Raw genomic sequence first — 7,020 nt, 5'->3', positions numbered from 1 at the left:
GCTTTCACCCCCAAAGCTGCCTTGCTGGGGAGGCTCTGTGTCTTTTGCGCTTGAGCCAGGCCTCTCTTGGCGCTGTCTGCGCTCTGATACATGCCACCTGTGGATTCTGTTGATCCTGAGAAGCTGGTGTGACTTCGGGCTGGTGCTGGGACCCTGTCCATGGCACCGCCCGCTGAGCACCTTGCAGCTGAGGTCTGACCTCTCCCTGCCTCGGTTTGCTCACCATTAATCACCCTGTCTGCCCGTTCACTTCCGGGATGGCTGTAAGATTTCATGAAGTCAGGGGTATAAAAGTGATTTGCAAAGTATAAAAGTGCCACTTAAATAATAAAAACCCCGCAGGCACAGGGTCAGGGCACGGACACCAGGGAGCCAGCCTGCCAACTGTGACTCAGCGTGTAGCTCCTCGCTGAACACTTCGGGGAACGGGCTCTGAGTCCTGGTGGCCGGGGGGCCTGTGTCAGGAGTGATGGGGCTGTGCTCTGGGGGCTTCGGCATCCTCAGACTAGCGGTCAGTGCTCTCTCATTGCCAGCATCCATGGGACACCTGGTTCCTGGAGGGCAGGTGCCTGTCGACGCTGAAACGCGAGGTTGCAGGGGCCTGTGGGGGTCTGTGGTGAGCTGCAGAGGTGTGCATGGTGTGGAAGGTCAAGTGCAGTGGGATGGGCTTGAGAGGCAGCCGCTCAGAAGGCTGTGTCTGGAGGGTAGAGCCGTCAAATGGAAGGTTCTGGAGGAGGGGGTCCCGCAGTGGCCAGGCTGTGGTGTGGCTGCTCCTGGAGGGCGTGAGAGGCTGACAGAGATGGACATCTGTCATTCACAGGGCAGGAGATCTGAATTCTGGGATCTGTGGGGAATCACCAGAGTCCCCCTTGGAGTCGGCGAGTCTGGTCTGAGAACAGTTGTCATGCATCCATCACCTGACTGGGGATAGTCACCTTCCAGACAGGGGCACTGCAGTGAATTATGGGCCCCGGGCCCAGGGGAATCGGCTGAGGAGGGGGCAGGGCAGGGGTCGGGGCTGAACTCTCAGCAGAGACCGGGGAGGTCTGCAGGTGGTGGACCATCGGAAAGGGAGGGGGAGGAGGTGTGAGGCCATGCAGACAGCAGGGATATCATCTCCAGGGCCCCTCGTCCTGGTAACGTTGAGCCAGGCAGCCAGCAGCCTCTTGGAAGCATCACGTTGCCAGAACACTTTCTAACAGGCCCAGACGGTGCCCGTTTCTGAGCCTGTAACACATAGCTGTGGGGAAAGAGACTTCTCAGGATCGTGACTTCCCCAGGTAGCTTTTTACCTTGTTGACCTGCACATTCTCAGCCTATAAAAGTAAGATCTTGGTGGCTAGCCATGTGCTGAATACACGTGAGTTTTGAAACCCTCAGTCTTATAATTTCACTCTGGACTGGGTAGAATCCTGCAATGTCCACCTGCAGGGACTCAACTCAGGAGTCAGAAAATATCTGATGTTTAGGTTTCACAAGGATGTCAGTTTCTTAGACTGTCTTGGCTTGATCTAGCCTCATCAGCAGGACACTGTATTGAACTCCAACCATACTTACTCCATGCTTCAAAAGGAGTCTGTTTACATTTGCTCCCTTTTTGAAGACATATTTGATGTGATAAATTTACTCTGTGAACATCAAGTAAAGATGCTGAATCAGCCGTGGGCAGAGATGCACTCATGTCAGTGACTTTCCAGATACCCAAGTAGCCCTGGTTCACTGTTCTTTGTCTTAGAGGGACATTTATATTGGTGACCAACATAAAAGGCCAACACTGATGCCCCTGAAATGATGGGTGGGTGGACTGCTGGCCAGGCTCCTGGTCTCCTGGTGAGTTGCAGGCAGTCAGGGCCTTGGGGAGCTGATCCTCCCACTTTGTTGGGCACGTGCTGTGGCCTGACAACTTTCTCAGGAGTCATCATTGCCCTGGGTGCACAGACTAAAACAGAAAGGGGTTTTCCCACGACCCAGCCTTGGGATTCAGTCATCAACTCACCTAGCAAACATTTATTAAGTGCCAAGTATATGCAAAGGCAGGAGAACAAGAGTGAGTAAAAGTGGCCAGACCTATGTGTTTATGAACCTACGTTTGTGTAGAATGAAAAAAACCATAAGACAAATAAATAGAAACTGAGAACAAAGCAGAGGCTGGCAGCAGGGTGATGGAGGCTGTGCTAAGTCCCCTTCCCTTGGGGTGAGGAGCGTTAGTCTTAGTGTGGCTGCAGTGATGGGATGGCTAATGAAATGCTGTCCTCCAGGACTCCAACCCTTAGCTTAGCACCACGTCTCCTATCTCACAATGCAACTGATAGAAACAGTGAAACCAGTCTGAGGATCCAGGTCTTTGGAGGAAGCAGAGGGAGAAGGTGTGTCAGGACCTGGGGACCCTGTCTGGTTTCTGAGGTCACATTAGGGAGGGGGAGCCCTCCCAGGGGGCGGAGCAGTCCTTCAGCAAAGAACTGGGAGTCCCCTCCCCATGGTGGGTGTGAACCTGCCAAGGAGACTCAGGCGGCAGCTGGAGACTCAGAGAGCCATGTGCCCAGGGACGGCCAAGGGTGGACAGACAGGGTGCCGGTGTGGGGGCAGAGGAGCAGCACTGAGTGTCCGGCGAGGCCTCTACAGAGATGGTTCCCTGGGAACCCCCTTGACCCACACCCGCTCCCAGAGGTGCCCATGGGCGTCACCCTAGCTGTCCAACCCTGGGCCTCCTGGACCCCACCCCCACTGCACCCTGGGACCTGCAGACGGAGGGTGCTCAGAGACTGGGGCGCCGCTTGGCTCTGCAGACTCGGGCGTGCCCTGACTGCACCTGCAGGGCTCCTGTCCCGGGGCCGCGGGTGCTGGCCGAGCTGCACCTGCCGTGGGCGCGCCCTCCTCGGGCCGCATACCTGGCGCTGGGCTGCAGGCCCTGGCCTGCTCACATCCTGCTGTACCAGCGGAGGCGAGAATGCACGGCCAGGATTTCCTACCTGATGGGACGAGGCGGGCTCCCCACCTCCCCCTCCTGCATGGCCCAGGTGACCTCACCCTCGTTCCTCTGCTGCCGTCGGCTCCTCTGCTTATCAGGGTTTCTCAGGAGCAAACTCACCATGACACCCGTGGGTTGTAACTGTGCAGACCCGAGGGGTGACCTTGGAGGAGGGGACAACGGTCATCAGGAAAACTGGGCTTTGGTGAGGCTGGAAGGCTCCTTGGAGGAGGTCGCTAGTCATGTGTTCCTATCAGAGCCAATGTCAAGCTTTCTGTAAAATCAAGTGCTGTTTGCTCCTGGACTTTGAACACTGTAGTAATGTTTCAAGCTCTGAGAGGCAGCTGCAGGAACAGGCTTGTTCAGAGTGACCGGGAGAGGGTGCTGAGAAACCCACATTGGGCTGTGCCCCCACCCCTTCACACCTTTCTGGGCTGCAGATCCTTCTAGGTAGAAGGGATTACAGGACCTCCTGGGGTGACCCTGTGTTTCCTGAGCCAGGCTGGCTCTTCCATGCTCTCTGCCTGTAGCCCCAGGTGCTCTGAGGCTTGGCCGCCTCCATCCCAGGGAAGCAAGCCACAGCTGTGGGGTGCTCCCAGGCCCCAAGGCTGTGTGCCCCTTGCCGTCACCCTCTCTTGAGAGGGGGACACCTGTGCCAACAAAGAACAGCAGGGGAGGGCAGTGCAGGGGGAGCTGACGGCAAGGGCGCCTGAGGCAGAGGGAGGCAGCCCGTGTGTATGTGTGTGAGGGCGTGTGACAGTGTGTGTGTGTGAGAGTGTATATGTGTGAGTGAGTATATGTGTGTGAGGCTAAGAGAGTGTGAGTGTATGTGTGCGAGAGTGTGTGTGACAGTGTGAGGGTGAGAATGTGAGTTATGTGTGAGAGTGTGAGTGTGTATGAGAGTGTGTGTGAGTGACTGTGTATGACAGTGTGTATGAGACTGAGAGTGTATGTGTTGTGTGAGAGTTGTGTGTGTGTACGTGTGAGAGTGTGTGTTTGAGTTGTGTATGTGAGTGTGAGTTGTGTGAGTGTGAGAGTATGTGTGACTGTGTGAGAGTGTCTGTGTGAGTGTGTATTATGTGTGAGTGTGTGTGAGCACAGATGCATCTACACACAGACACAACCACAGCCCACAGTGGCATCAGAGACAGCGTTCTGCCCACACAGCAGTGACAGCGTCAGAGGGCAGCAGCAGGTGCAGGATGTTGTCCCTGGGCCTCACCTGTCACCTGTGAGCTCCTGGGACTTGGTGGTGCTGAGGAGGGGGCCTGGGCAAGAGAGCATGCCCCCTGTGTCTTGATTCACCATAGTACCCCCATGTGATCATAGCATCCCTGTGTCACTGTGCCCCATGTCACCATAGTGTCCCCGTGTCACCAGTATCCCCGTGTCACTACAAGCTGTGCTGTTTTCCCTTGAGTCCAAGGACACGACACTCCAGCGCCTTCCGTGACCCCCCTAGACACTCTGTCCCTGGAGGCCCTGTGAGGGAGTCTGCCTGCTGAGGGCGCCAGGGAGCCCTGCCTCACTGCCATCCGAGCACCTTCGGTCTGGGTCTTTGACACGTGGCCAGAGCACCAGGTCTTCACTGGAGGCCGTCTGGACGACTGAGTCTGGGGCTGAACCGGGTGCCCTCCAGGTGCCCCTTCCCCATCTGTCCCTTCCTGTGTCTCCACACGCTGCGGGTGGGCATCTGGGTCGCCCACACAGGGCACGCGGTGTGAGGCCCAAAGGACCCTGGGCGCTTGGCTGAGCCCACCTTCCTGCGGGTGCCTGGCGGCGGGGCGTGCAGAGGGGCCGGACCAGAAGCAAGCCTGCTGACCCTGGGGAGGCAGGGTGGGGCTGGGCGGGGGGCAGCTCAGAGGCGGGGCTGAGCGGCACCCGCCCCCTCCCCCGCCCCCAGACCGGGCCGGCACCGCCTGAGGTTCCGCGAGCTGCAGGAGCCCAGTCTCGGATCACAACCTCGGGGGCCTGAGTCCCAGAATATCCTGACTCTGACTTTCTGTGACTGCTCGCCCCGGCAGCACCTGAGGGACGTGACCGCCGGCCTTCCTCCCCCGCAGCAGCAGGTCCAGGCAGGGCACACGGTCGGAGCGGCTGCCCCGGGGCAAGGGGGGCTGTGAGTGCCAAGAATGCAGGGGTGGGGCCACTCTGAGTGTCCGGCGAGGCCTCTGCAGAGAGGATTCCCCAGGAACCCCCTCTGCCCACACCCCCTCCCGGAGCTGCCCGTGGGCGTCACCCGAGCCTCCAGGTCCATGACCCTCCCCTGCACCCCCCGGGCCCCGCCCCACTGCACCTCGGGACCTGCAGGCGGAGGGCGCCGCGTGGCTCTGCAGACTCGGGCGTGCCCCGACCGTACCTGCAGGGCTCCTGTCCCGGGGCCGCGGGCGCTGGCCGAGCTGCACCTGCCGTGGGCGCGCCCTCCTCGGGCCGCATACCTGGCGCTGTGCTGCAGGCCCCAGCCTGCTCACATCCTGCTGTGCCCGCGGAGGCCAGACTGCACGGCCAGGATTTCCTACCTGACGCGGGCAGGAGTGAATGCCGCTCTTAACTCTCCATCTTACCTGTTATCTTAAAAAAAAAATTCATGATTTAAAAACCATGCCGCCAATCAGAACATCTCTTTCTTGCTACCCCGTCATCCCATCGCCCTCCCCCTTCCTCCAGGTCCTCCCCTCCCCCTACCGTGTACTCCTGCAGGTGGGCACGGCCTGCAGTTCCAGTCCCCTGGCCTGTGCTCTGCAGACTCTGCACACCGGGGCCTCTGTGCACAGACCCAGACAGGATGGTGCCCTTGGCAAGAAGGAGGTGTCCACCCTTCCGCCGTCAACTGACCCTGGTTTCCTGAGGTCGCTGTGCTCTTCTGCATTTACACGCCTCAAAATCAGCAGAAGGTAATTATTTAGAAATTCAAAGAGGCAAGAAGCTTGTTCTCTGCTTAGTCAAATGCACAGTGTCCCATTCAGGAACATGGCAGGCACACCCAAGGGTGGACTGGGCTTGCTGGAGCTCACATAAACTGGATGCAGCCCGTTTGCTCAGTAGCCGTCAGACGCCTGTGCTTCCACACAAAGCCTGTACCTACTGATGTCTATTTCAGCACCAGGGGCCAGTGCCACAAGCACTGGAGCCTCGAGCGGGGTTGACAGGAAGACAGACGGCAGCGGGACAGCACCAATGGCTCCGGGATCAGCAGGGTTGTGACAAGTGAGAGATAATGGTCGTCTGAATTACATTGCCCATTATGGTCCATTTTGGTTCACTGAGTACTAAAATGTTGATGTTCACTCTTGCCATCTCCTGTTTGGCCATGTCCTTGATTCATAGACCTGACGTTCCAGGTTCCTATGCAATATTGTTCTTTACAGCATTGGACTGTACTTTCACCACCAGACACATCCACAACTGGGCATTGTACCCGCTTCGGCTCAGCCTCTTCATTCCTTTTGGAGCTTTTTCTCCACTCTTTTCCAGTAGCATATTGGACACCTACAACCTGGGGGGCTCATCTTTCACTGTCATATCTTTTTGCCTTTTCATATTGTTCATGGGGTTTCAGGGGACTCGAGTGTGTCTCATAAACAGAATAAAATACTGTGTGTTTCTGTGAGTCTGTGGGGAGGATGCATTAGTGGGTTAACAGGGAGGAACTTCACAAAAACAGACCCCAAGAGTGTCACATTTGTGAAAATCCTAGTGACACTTTCTTTGGAGCTTTATCCTGCTTTCATGAGCTCCGTTTCTCTAAATACACTAGATGACTAAAGGAGTTCTAGGGAACCCCTCACAAGACTTCGGCTCCGCCACTCAGATGACACTCCACACTTGTCAAGGGGAGGACCCAGAGCCAGATCTTCAAGTCGAGTCCACTGTGTCCTTATTTTTTCATCAGCTACGAGATCCTGGTGAGGACCCTGCCTGCCTAGACCCTCACATCTATGGTGTAGCCTTATTTATCTCGGATTTTTGTCACACTTCACAGTTTACAAAATGGCATCATAAACTTATTCTCACTCATTCTCAAAGTCCCTAAGAGAGGAGGCAGAGAGTGG

Source organism: Bubalus bubalis, chromosome 15 (genome assembly GCF_019923935.1).
Source record: "Bubalus bubalis isolate 160015118507 breed Murrah chromosome 15, NDDB_SH_1, whole genome shotgun sequence".
Taxonomy (NCBI): Eukaryota; Metazoa; Chordata; class Mammalia; order Artiodactyla; family Bovidae; genus Bubalus; species Bubalus bubalis.
Note: the sequence above shows the minus strand (reverse complement) of the source record.